Below are 13,380 nucleotides of genomic sequence, written 5' to 3'. Positions count from 1 at the left end.
AATAATACTGCCATATACAGTGCACACAAATAACACTGCCATATACTGTGCATACAAATAACACCGCCATATACAGTGCACACAAATAACATCGCCATATACAGTGCACACAAATAACATCGCCATATACAGTGCACACAAATAACACTTCCATATACAGTGCACACAAATAACACCACCATATACAGTGCACATAAATAACACCGCCATATACAGTGCAAACAAATAACACCGCCATATACATTGTACACAAATAACACCACCATATAATGTTCACACAAATAATGCTATCATATAGTGTACACAGGGTTTATGATGCCACATATTGTTTTACACAAAAAAAAAATTATGTTCTACATTAATTAAATACTACTAACATTGTGATTTTAGTATAACTACAAATGCGCGTCGGGACATTTAATGGGGTGGAGTTATTGTTTTAGGGGGTCAGCATGCAATACACAGGTTGGTATTTGATTATAGCTCGGGTTTGATCTTTTGTTACTTGCAACTATACATCCCTTTTTCTAGTGAACATGTATTCACATACTAGTGACTTGTGAGATGTATATTTGACTTTCATTTTTTGTTATTTATGTCTGACGTACCATGCCCTAGTGTCTACTGCGTATGTAACTGCATGCATTGTGGTCCCCTAACCACCACCACCACCACCACCCCCACATTTCTTTGTTTTATTGTGTGTTATTTTAGGTCTTGATGGCCAATGTGTTTTTATAATATTTTGCAATAAAGTATTTTCAAATTTTGGTTTGTACTTTAGGGTATGTTCAGACAGAGTTTTTTGCAGGCAGAAAATTCGACCTCAAAATTCCGTCTGGAATTTTGAGGCAGATTTTGATCTACCTGCACGCCATTTGTCACGTTTTTGTTTTTCATGGCCTTTTTTTGCCCGCGGCCATTGAGCGCCGTGGGCAAAAACGCAGCGAAAAACTATTTCTCCACCTCCAATTGATGTCAATGGGAGGTCAGAGACGTAAATGCCCGAAGATAGGGCATGTCGCTTCTTTTTCCTGCGAGCCAATTTTACCGCTCGCGGGAACAAAACGTGTCCGCCTCCCATTGAAATGAGAGGCATTTTCGGACTTTTTATGGTGTGTTTTTTGGCGCGTTTTCCGCGTCAAAAAATGTGTCAAAAAACTGTGTGATCTCGCCCTAACTGTGTACTATTGGTTATTTTTGTGTTTAAGACATCGATATGTCTATATATTTCTATAGGTATTCTATCTGATTTTAGTATTAAATGCCAAATTATACACACATACATACAAATGTACACAAATACTGTATAGGCACATAAATACATGCATAAATATACATATGGACACACGTACAGTATATACATATACACACCTATACTGAGAAATAATGGCCTGGATTCCCTGGTGGAGGCTTTATGAGATGCGCACTGATGATGAAGGTGGTAGTGCTAGGGAAATAGGTGTGGGGGGCATATAATAAGCAGCACTGTAAACGATATACTAAATAGACTGTATATATGGGGCGCATCAATAAGAGATAAAAAGCCGTCTCAATATATGTCCCTGCTGTTATCTATTGCTGCCGCCCAGTGATGTAGCTGTTCCAGGCCTGCACTTAAAGTACAGTTCTGGCAGGCATCCTCTACCCCTCCATTTAGTGCCAGCCGGCCCACAAACTATCCCACGCAGCACTAAATCATGCTAATTCTGCTGTAATAATGGCAAGGATCCATAGTCAGATGCAGTCCTGAGCTTCAGCGTAGAGCCGCTGAGCACCTTCAGACGAAGTCAATTGAAACTTAGGACAATTATTATTTCTGTTACTTATATAGCGCCAATGTATTCCGCAGCGCTGTACAGAGGTCCTTACGTACTGTCCCTATTGGGGCTCACAATCTAAATTCCCACTTGATATGTTTTTGGGGTGTGGGAGGAAACCGGAGTACTCAGAGGAAACCCACGCGAACACAGGGCGAACATACAAGCTCCAAGCAGGTGTTGTCCTTGGTTGGATTTGAACCCAGGTCCCCAGCGCTGCAGCGGTTGCATGGGATGAAACGTCATCCCATGATGTCAGGCTGAAGGACGTCAGAGGGACGCGTCGCCATGACTACGGGTAAGTATAAGGATTTTTCTTTTTTAACCTACTGTTTTCCGCAACGAACACTTCGCCTGAAAAACTGCACCAAATTTGGTGGGGTTAGTTGGCCAGAATTCCCTGCGGGGTCCAGGGCGGATATGCCGTGTACTTTTATGCAGCGCATCCGCCCTGTGTGAACATACCCTAACTCCTGCTTCATTTCATCTTGCATCATCCCTATCTTACAACTGCACAATTCCATATGAGGCACACAGGCAGCAGTATAAGTCCACATGCGACATTGGGCACGTTATCATGGATCCTGATGGGGAGTTCATACAGAGTTCTGTGACGAGTTTTTTGACAAGGAAACCGCGCTGCAAAACACGCCAAAAAACGAGCGGAAAAAACGGCTCGCGGGAGAAAGAAGAGACGTGCCCTATCTTCGGGCGTTTACAACTCTGACCTCCCATTGACATCAATGGGAGGCAGAGAAAGCGTATTTTGCAGCGTTTTATGCCCACGGCGCTCAATGGCGGAATTTTGAGGCAGAATTTGAGGCAGATTTTCCTCCTGCAAAAAACTCCATGTGAACCCAGCCTTAGATCTTGGATCCATAATACGGCCATGTGCATGAACTCTAAGTGGCCTTGATCAGTGACAACAGGCAGGGACATGGACAGAGTTTAAAATAGACATGAAGTATTGAACGTCACAAGAACTTCACCTCCATGTTGATCCTATATTTCCTGCAATAATTCGCCGCATATTTATCAGAGAGATAGAATAGCGCTGCAATTAGATATTAAATAAAGTAACACTTGAAAAAAAATAGAAGCGCTCTTGAGGTGAATTATCTGAAAAATGGAAGATTTCAAAACCAATACTTCAACGTGAAGCAGATTTTATACCTTTTTAATAAAGCATTGCTCTAGGCAGGAGCACTTTCATAGCACTTGACTTTGTATGAAGTGACTGGAATCTCTGTCTGCCTGAAAACACGGCTGACGTACCTGAGATGTAGGTAATAAAAGAACACGTGCTATGTGCTGAAGATGCCACGTAGGTTTCTTCTTTCTGCTTTGCCCTTGCAATATCTAGAGGTCATATTATGGCTACGTTCAATATGATACCCATAGCAGTCTATGGGGTCTGACTGTACCTCCTGATGCCTCCAGGGGCATAACTATATTGAGTGCAGAGGCTGCAGTTGTACCCAACCATGAAGACTCAGGGGGCTCATAAGGTGGTTGTTGAGGTCCAACCGAGGCATATTTTTTTTATGCTCTGTCAGACTTTGTAAAATGAAGCAATGCTTCTAGGTGAAAATATATCTGCAATACAGTGCCATATGGAGGTACTATGCAGCGGCAAACGGAGTGCCTATGGCTGTGTAGCATGGAGTCATAGGGACCACGTGCCGCCGGACAAGATCCATGAACATAGCTCTGCCAAGAACACAAGGTCTTAAATGGGTTTACCCATAATGACTATTTATCACCTATCCACAGGATAGGTGATAAATATCTGATCGCTGGGACCCCCACCGATTACATGAACAAGCTTATCTTGCCGTCCCTGGGAGCCCCATAGGAATGGAGTGGTAGTGCGCATCCTCGGCCACCGCTCCATTCATTACTTTAGGGCCGCTGAAGATAGCGCTTGGCAGCCCCAAAGTAATGAATGGAACGGTGGCCGAGAATGCGCAGTACCGCTCCATTCATATGGGGCTCCCAGGAACGGCAAGGTAAGCTTGTTCCTGTGATTGGTCGTGGTCCCAGAAGTCAGACCCTAACCATCAGATATTTATCACCTATCCTAAGTAATAAATAATGATCATGGGAAAACCACTTTAATGGAAAACTTCAACTCCCATCAAATTCTGTTCATACCTGCAAATGACGTGTTTTATCCAAAATTCCCTTTTTCTTTTTTCTATTTCACTTCCCCGAACTTTAGCATTAGCAGGTCCTGTGATGGAAAAAAAATAAAAAATTAGGTTAGGTTGTATCTACCATTTTAAAGTAAAAAAAAAAATTCTGGTGTCCAAAGTAAATTATTAACAAGCAGTAAAATAAAATGATTTAAAGCAATATAATAACAAAACATCTAAAATGTATAAAAAAATATATTATATATTTATTATATAATCTATTTATATTAAAAAAGATCTAATATTGAAGCCAGTTTAAATAAAAATGTATTATAAAAAATAATAACAAATATTTTTCCTTAATTTTAAGTATTTCTTAGTATGTTTCTTTTTTTTATTTATTTTTTATATGTAATAACCTTTATCTGGTCTTTTTTGTATTTTCTTTTCTTCTTTTCCTTACATAATTTTCTTACAATTTTTTTTATTTTTTAAGTTGTGTGAAACTGTGTTTAGGAGTTTGATTGAGTTACAGTTATTGATATTAAATATTTATTTCTAGTCAGGGGAAATGTGGAAGACATGGATGGTGCTCCTAGTGCTCATTTCAAAGGGGGGAGGGTAAGTGTCCAATATGGGGAAAAAAACAAAAACCTCTATTCTTTTCTGTGGATTGTCATGGAAACCTGAACATCATTAGAGAGTAGTCATTACATGATCCGTACTTATAGAGCAATAACACTTACACTCACTCAAGTATCCAAACATAGCGCTGAGAATTATTTCAGGTTCCTTAACTCACCATTGCCATGGTAACGCCTACAAAAAAAACTAGAAAACGCTACTGTGTCAATAGAATTTTCACCACTGTTACAATGTGATGTTTGGTATTTACTATAAAAGTCTAGTGTAGGATCTTCAAGGTCAATACCACAGAAAGTAATTTAAAGGCGTTGTCTCGTTAAAAAATTCCATCCTCATATACTTTATATTGTAAATTTTTGTTAATACGGGGCAGGGGGCAAATTGTGCATTACTTGGACTTTTTTTATCGCAAGATACAATATTTACCCACCTTGCCCCATATAGTATGGATTCCCCGTCACAGTAATAATGCCCCTTTATTGCTTCCTCACACTAATAATGCCCCCTTAGTGCCCCCAGTTATAATGCCCCCTTAGTGCCCCCAGTTATAATGCCCCCTTAGTGCCCCCAGTTATAATGCCCCCTTAGTGCCCCCAGTTATAATGCCCCCTTAGTGCCCCCAGTTATAATGCCACCTTAGTGCCCTTCTAAGTATTAATATCCCCTTTGTGTCCCCTAATAGAAATGATTCTTTTTAGCAACCCCCAAACAGTAGTGATGCCATAATAGATCCCCCACACGCAGTAGTAATGCCCCCTTAGTGGTCTCACAAAGTAATGATGCCTTGTTAGCAGGGGTAAACCTAGCCCCTCTGCTGCCTGAGGCGATCTATAAAAAGACGCCCCCCCCCCCCCATCTATCAGAGTTTTCTCATTACTGGCTTTACACATCAAACACGCAATATATACATTATTTTAAATAGGAAAACATTTGTTGTTTATTTGTAAAGTGCTGTTTATGTATAGAGAAGATTTAAAGAATTCTTCTTACTGTATTACTTTAGTATCATAGATCAGCAACGCAGCATTAACACTGAAAATGGTTTAACATCTTCTATGCCCCCTTTTTATTACCTAATTGACTTATGATTTTTAACCGAGTTCAGTGGCCCGGCGTGGACGGCATGATGCAGTGACGTCATTGTGCCAGGCAGTTGACGTCATCAGCGTGCTCCCGATCTCTTGTAGGCCTCAGGCCTAAACCAGGCTGTGGCCTACAAGAGCAAACGGCGGAGCAGGGGTTTCTATTGTGGCAAATTAATTTTTTTTTTACATTTTATACTGCTAACTTTTTTTTGGTAGGTTCCGCTGGACCGTTTGGACTACGTCGTAGATTCATTGGACTACTTCAATGATGTACAGGGTGGGCCATTTATATGGATACACCTAAATAAAATGGGAATGGTTGGTGATATTAACTTCCTGTTTGTGGCACATTAGTATATGGGAGGGGGAAACTTTTCAAGCTGGGTGTTGACCATGGCGGCCATTTTGAAATGGCTATTTTGTATCCAACTTTAGTTTTTTCAATGGGAAGAGGGTCATGTGACACATCAAACTTATCGAGAATTTCACAAGAAAAACAATGGTGTGCTTGGTTTTAGCGTTACTTTATTCTTTCATGAGTTATTTACAAGTTTATGACCACTTATAAAATGTGTTCAAAGTGCTGCCTTTTGTGTTGGATTGTCAATGCAACCTTCTTCTCCCACTCTTCACACACTGATAGCAACACCGCAGAAGAAATGCTAGCAAAAATTGGAACAGGACCCTCAGTTTACACAGAACATTTTGTTCAGTGATGAGGCAAGCTTTTATGTGAATGGTGAAGTTAACAAACAAAACCACCGCTATTGGTCTGACACTAACCCACATTGGATAGATCCCTCCAAGACTGTTGGAACACAAAAATTGATGGTATGGTGTGGTATATGGGGTACAAAGATAGTGGGGCGATTCTTCATCAATGGAAACCTCAAGGCCACGGGATATCTGAAATTGCTACATGATGATGTGTTTCCCTCTTTATGCACTGATCTGGCACGTTCCCTGAGTTTTTCCAGCAAGATGGTGCACCACCACATTATGGGTGTCAGGTCCGAGCATTCCTAGATGAACAGTTTCCTGGAAAGTGGATTGGTCGTCGTGGGCCAGTTGAATGGCCCCCTAGGTCTCCCGATCTGACCCCCTTAGACTTTTATCTTTGGGGTCATCTGCAGGCAATTGTCTGTGCTGTGAAGATACGAGATGTGCAGCAACTGAAACTACGGATACTGGAAGCCTGTGCTACCATTTCTTCTGCGGTGTTGCTATCAGTGTGTGAAGAGTGGGAGAAGAGGGTTGCATTGACAATCCAACACAATGGGCAGCACTTTGAACACATTTTATAAGTGGTCAGAAACTTGTAAATAACTCATGAAAGAATAAAGTAACGTTAAAACCAAGCACACCATTGTTTTTCTTGTGAAATTCTCGATAAGTTTGATGTGTCACATGACCCTCTTCCCATTGAAAAAACTAAAGTTGGATACAAAATGGCCGACTTCAAAATGGCCGACATGGTCAACACCCAGCTTGAAAAGTTTCCCCCCTCCCATATACTAATGTGCCACAAACAGGAAGTTAATATCACCAACTATTCCCATTTTATTTAGGTATATCCATATAAATGGCCCACCCTGTACTTTTTAAAAAAAAAAAAAAAATTGTGAAAGAGGGTTGCATGGGGGAGTTTTGATTTCAATAAAAAAAAAATTCTTATGTCTGTTTTTTTTTAATACTTTGTTATGGCCTAAGGCTGGGTTCACATGACCATGTTACGTCCGTAATGGACGGAACGTATTTCGGCCGCAAGTCCTGGACCGAACACACTGCAGGGAGCCGGGCTCCTAGCATCATAGTTATGTACGGCGCTAGGAGTCCCTGCCTCTCCGTGGAACTACTGTCCCGTACTGAAAACATGATTACAGTACGGGACAGTTGTCCTGCAGCGAAGCAGGGACTCCTAGCATCTTACATAACTATGATGCTAGGAGCCCGGCTCCCTGCACTGTGTTCGGTCCGGGACTTGCGGCCGAAATACGTTCCGTCCATTACGGACGTAATGTGCTCGTGTGAATCCAGCCCTAGTAATGGCAGCTGTCTGATTGACAGCGTTCAATTACTAAGGCTGGGGCTTAGCATTAGCCAGTAAAAAGGCTATCACTAACCCCTATTATTACCCCGGTTCCCACTGCCGCCAGGGATACCGGGAAGAGTCGAGTACGATTCAGTACCTGGCCATCTGAAACGACGGTTAGGCCGCAGGCTGGTTTTACCAGGCTGGGAAGGGATAAAAAACGTGGCCCTTCCCACCCTGGTGATGCTAGGCTGCAGCTGCTTTATTGTATCTGGCTGGTTATGAAAAATAGGGGGAACCCCACGTAGTTTTTTAAAAATAAATTGAAAAAAAAATTACGTGAGATCCCCTCCATTTTTCATAACCAGCCAGATACAATAAAGCAGCAGCAGCCTAGCACTACCAGGGTGGGAAGGGCCATGGTTTTTGTCCCTTCCTAGCCTGATAGTACCAGCCTACGGCCACGCCAGTACCCTTCACTTCAGACGGTCGGGTGCTGGATCGTACCCAGCTCTTCCCGGTACTCCTGGTGGCGGTGGGTATCGGTGTAATAATAGGGGTTAGTGATAGCCTTATTACTGGCTAACACTAAGCCCCTTCTTAGTAATGGACGCTCTCAATGAGACAGCAGCCATTACTAAGGCGGTAATGAAGTATTAAAAAACAGAGACATAAAGAAATGTATTTTATTGAATTAACAACTCTTCCACACAATCCACTTTCACCATTTTATTTAAAAAAAAGACAAAAAGCTTAATTCAGCGAAGTAGTCCAACGAATCTACGACGTAGTCCAAATGGTCCAGCGGAACCTGCAAAACAAAAATTAGCAGTATGAAAAATAAAAATAAAGCTGGCTGCCCCCACAGACGTACAAACATATGAATAAATAGTTACCTTCGGGAACATATTAAAATAATTAGAAAAATTAGGCCCATAAAATAAAGCATATCAAATAAAAAAAAAAAAAATTATAACACCTTTCTTTTAAAGAGAACCTTTCACCTCCCCATACATGTGCAGCTGAGTGCAGCATGTAATGGGGAGGGCCGCACAAACTCTGGGGCACTTTACATATTTTTCCTAGGCTCCTTCATTATTTAGATATCGTTGCTGTAATATTTGGCGCCCGATATTTAAATAACCCCCTGAACGGTCAATGGGGAGGTAATTGGCAAGGGGGCGTGTAACATCGCTGTGACACTGTCCAATCACTACAGACAGTTTCAGAGCAAGAGCTGGAGAGAGAGTGAGAGCGCAGCTCCGCCACCACTAAGGAACAGAAGAAGGCCTCATTTACAAGAGCGTGTGCGTTTTGCGCACGCAAAAAAACGCAGCGTTTTTCGTGCGCAAAAGGCACTTGACAGCTCCGTGTGTCATCAGTGTATGATGCGCGGCTGCGTGATTTTCGCGCAGCCGCCATCATAGAGATGAGGCTAGTCGACGTCAGTCACTGTCCAGGGTGCTGAAAGAGTTAACTGATCGGCAGTAACTCTTTCAGCACCCTCGACAGTGAATTCCGATCACCATATCGAGTAACCTGTTTAAAAAAAAAGAGGTTCGTACTTACCGAGAACTTCCCGTCCGTTGCCTAGGTGACGCGTCCTTGGTGACGCGCCCTTGGTGACGCGCCTCTCTTGACATCTGGCCCCACCTCCCTGGATGACGCGGCAGTCCATGTGACCGCTGCAGCCTGTGCTTGGCTTGTGATTGGCTGCAGCTGTCACTTGGACTGAATTGTCATCCCGGGAGGTCAGACTGGAGGAAGAAGCCGGGAGTTATCGGTAAGTCAGAACTTTTTTTTTTTTTTACACGTTCACATATATTGGGATCGGAAGTCACTGTCCAGGGTGCTGAACCAGTTTAACTCTTTCAGCACCCTGCACAGTGACTGTCTCCTGCCGGGTTCGGTCAAAACGAGTTCGGCCGAACCCGGTGAAGTTCGGTTCGCTCATCTCTAAGACACTCCGTTCGGATGTTTGTAAACAGAAAAGCACGTGGTGCTTTTCTGTTTACATTCAGTTTGACAGCTCTTGCGCGAATCACGCAGTTCGCACGGAAGTGCTTCCGTGCGGCATGCGTGGTTTTCACACACCCATTGACTTCAATGGGTGCGTGATGCGCGAAAAACGCACGATTATAGAACATGTCGTGAGTTTTACGCAACGCACTCGCGCTGCGCAAAATTCACGCATTGTCTGCACTGCCCCATAGAGTAATATAGGTGCGTACGACACGCGTGAAAAGCACGCGCGTCGCACGCGCGTATATTACGCTCGTGTAAATGAGGCCGAAGAGTGTGAATTCTTCTTCTTCTGTTTCATGGCATCGGAGCTGTGCACGCACGCACGCTCTCACTCTTTAGCGCTCGGCAGACAAGGACGACAAGACTGATCTCTCACCTGAGATCACAGTCTTGTACTTGCCTGCCGAGAGCTGAAGAGTGAGAGCGTGCCTGCGCACATGCTCTCCTCTCTCCAGCTCTTGCTGTTGACATTGTCCGCAGCGGATTGGACAGTGTCACAGCGATGTTACACGCCCCCTTGCCAATTACCGCCCCATTGCCAGTTCATGGGGTTATTTAAATATCGGCGCCAAACATTACGGCACCGATATCTAAGTAAGGAAAGAGGGTAGGAAAAAATATATAAAGTGCCCCAGAGTTTGTGTAGCCCTCCCCATTACTCAAATGCAAATCTGTGGGCAGGTGAAAGGTTCTCTTTAAAGTGTAACAACTTTTTAAAAAACTTTTGACATGTCAGAAGTTTTGATCAGTGGGGTCCGAACACTGAGACCCCCCACTAGTCGCTAAAACGAAGCAGCAGAAGTGCTCGGGTGAGCGGTGTGCCGCTTCAATTTTGTTTGGCTTTCCTTGGAGCAGTGTACGGGCTCAATAGAAAGTCTAGGAGTCCGTACACCGCTCACTCGGCTAAAAGTCGATCAGAAATGAAGCGGCACAGCGCTCACCCGAGCACTTCTGCTGCTTCGTTTTAGCGATCGGTGGGGATCTCAGTGCTCGGTCCCACACCGATGAAAACTTCGGACATGTCACTATGATATATAAAGATATCTATTAATGCGATTGGTGCAAGTTTTAATTACTTTTTATTGAAAATTTGTACTTTTTGAGATACAGCTGCTTTGTATCCTGTATACAGAGCAGCTGTATATAGCGCTCATTACCATTACCATTACCGATCACATCTAAGTTATGAACTTAGATGTGATCGGTAACAGCTCGATCCTGCAGGACCCGCTGACCTGACGGACACAGGATACAGCGCTATATACATTATATAATATATTTATTTTAATTAGCGGGGGCAGGTTTATGGGGAAGGATTAGGGCCTGTTCACATCAGCGTTGGCTTTCCGTTCCAGGGTTCCGTGGGAGGTTTCCGTCGGGTGAACCCCGCAACGGAAAGTCAAACTGAAACCACAGCTTCCGTTTCAGTCACCATTGAAATCAATGGTGACGGAAACATTGCTAATGGTTTCCGTTCGTCACCATTCCGGCAGGTTTCCGTTTTCATGACGGAATCAATAGCGCGGTCGACTGCGCTAATGGTGACGGAAACGGAAGCTGTGGTTTCAGTTTGACTTTCCGTTGCGGGGTTACCTCCGACGGAACCCCAGAACGGAAAGCCAACGCTGATATGAACAGGCCCTTATACTGCGCTCAGCTTCCTGCCCCTACTAATTTAAAAGAGGTCGGCCAACGCTGGGGGGCCGGGAGTATACTGCAAGGGGGGGGGTCTGGGCGTTTTACTGACACCAGAGAGCTCTATAGGGGGGGAATTATCCCCCCCACAATAGAGCCCTGACTAGTTACTATACTGAAAGTTTAGGGGGGGTCTGAGCATCTGACTGACTGCTCTAAAGGGGGGGGCAGAATCCCCCCCTATAGAGCCCTCTGCAGTAAGTCAGACAGTCAGACAGTCAGACGCTCAGACCCTCCCCCACCCACACTAATCCTTCCTTTATATTGATGTGAGGGCTCTATGGGGTGGATTATTCCAGCCCCATAGGGCCCTTTGCTGTCGATAAAATGCCCAGACCCCCCCTTGCAGTATACTCACGGGTCCCGGTCCCAGCAAGGCTGGAACTTACCTCGTGCTTCTCGTCGCTAGACCGCTCCTCCTGCAGACTTGCTCCTCTCTGGCGGCACGTGCCGAACGTCTGTAACACTCCTCCTCCTCCACCACTCTGACGCTGTACACAGCACATGCCGCCAGAGAGGAGGAGTGTTACAGACGTTCAGCACGTCTGCTATGTGCGTCAGCATGGCCCCTCCCCCCGGTCCTGTCTGTCCCGGGCTGAAAATGCCGCCCCCCGTTTTTGGGTAGGTGGTTCCGCCTGAGGCTGTCGGCTCACCTGGCCTCATGGCAGGTGCGGCACTGCTTGTTAGTGCCCACCACATAGTAATTCCCCTTAGTGGCCCCCACAAAGTAGTGAGGCCTTGTTTGTGCCCCCACACAGTAGGGATGAGCCCTTAGTGGCCCTCACAAAATAGTTATGCACTGTTTGCGCCCCCAACACAGTAATGATGCCCTATTTATGTCTCCAACACTGCACCTTTAGCTTAGGGACTCCCCACACGGAAATAGAGCCTAATAACATAATAGAGGGGACTCTTCTAACAAAAATGATTTTCCTATTAACATTAAAAGGGTTGTCCCATCTTATATGGACATCATAAAGGTGATTCCCTCTCTCAGGCCCGCCCTCTAGGAGCCAGGGCACAGCCCCTAACAAGCAGAAGCTCTTGCCCTGCAAACCCACGTTTTCCAGGGGGTCTTGCAGCGATCGACTTATTACTGCGGCAGCTCTCATGTTAGAAGATTATTTTATGACCAGACAACTCCTTTTAGGTCAGGTTTGGACAACCCCTTATCATCTTGCAGATATCTTCGAATTAGACTGATCATGGTGGTCCTGCAAACCATTGAGATCGATGTCTATCCAATAATATCAAGGGATGTTCAAGAACCTCCAGAAATTAGAGCCATGCTGGATACAAGGATACCCCTCGTCTAACTATGCTATAATAGGGTGCATAGAATGCCATTGTTTGCATAAGACAATCCCGCTAAATAAATGAATAAGGCCTCATGGGTTGTATGAAAGGGATTCTTCGCTTTGGACAATCTCTACTTGTTAGAAGGGTCCCTTGACAAGTATGTTCACACCGCTTATTTTCAGGCTGATTTTATGTTTTACGCTCCAAAATACACTTGAAATAAGCCTGCAAGCAGTTTCCCATTAATTTCAATGGGAAATGCACAGTGCTGTTCACATGAGGTGTATTTTTACACTGCTGAATTAAAAAAAACACCTTGTAAAAAAAAAGGATCATGTCACTCCCTGAGGCGTTTTTACAGCTGATTTTCCATTGACACTATGAAAAATGCCTCCAAAAAAGCCTCAAAAGAAGCTTCAAATTGAAAGAAACGTCATTTTCAGTTAAAAAAAATGCCTTGAAATCAGAGATTACTTTTAAAACAGCTCCGTAATATTCGGTCACTTCTTTTTCTACGTGTGAACATACTATAGCCTTAGCTGATCACAAAGTGATCGGCTGTAATGTGTAGGGAAACCTGATAGTAGGTGTTTAATTTTCCTGCAGCGCCACCACAGGGGAAATAAAGCATTACACAGTGCCCA

General features: G+C 44.0%; 1 protein-coding gene across 5 annotated transcripts in view; it reads right to left on the bottom strand.

Annotated features, from left to right (window-relative positions):
* FAT3 (FAT atypical cadherin 3) overlaps positions 1 to 13,380 on the bottom strand; it is a 542,685-nt gene that overhangs the window by 410,713 nt on the left and 118,592 nt on the right. For all 5 annotated transcript variants that reach the window (XM_075851466.1, XM_075851461.1, XM_075851464.1 and 2 more), the window contains exon 2: positions 3,975 to 4,053. The gene's annotated coding sequence lies outside the window, so the exon portion shown is untranslated. The remainder of the gene's footprint in view (positions 1 to 3,974; positions 4,054 to 13,380) is intronic.

The sequence above is a fragment of the Rhinoderma darwinii genome, chromosome 2, assembly GCF_050947455.1.
Source record: "Rhinoderma darwinii isolate aRhiDar2 chromosome 2, aRhiDar2.hap1, whole genome shotgun sequence".
In the NCBI taxonomy this organism is placed as follows: Eukaryota; Metazoa; Chordata; class Amphibia; order Anura; family Rhinodermatidae; genus Rhinoderma; species Rhinoderma darwinii.
This window is presented reverse-complemented; position numbering and strand designations above follow the sequence as displayed.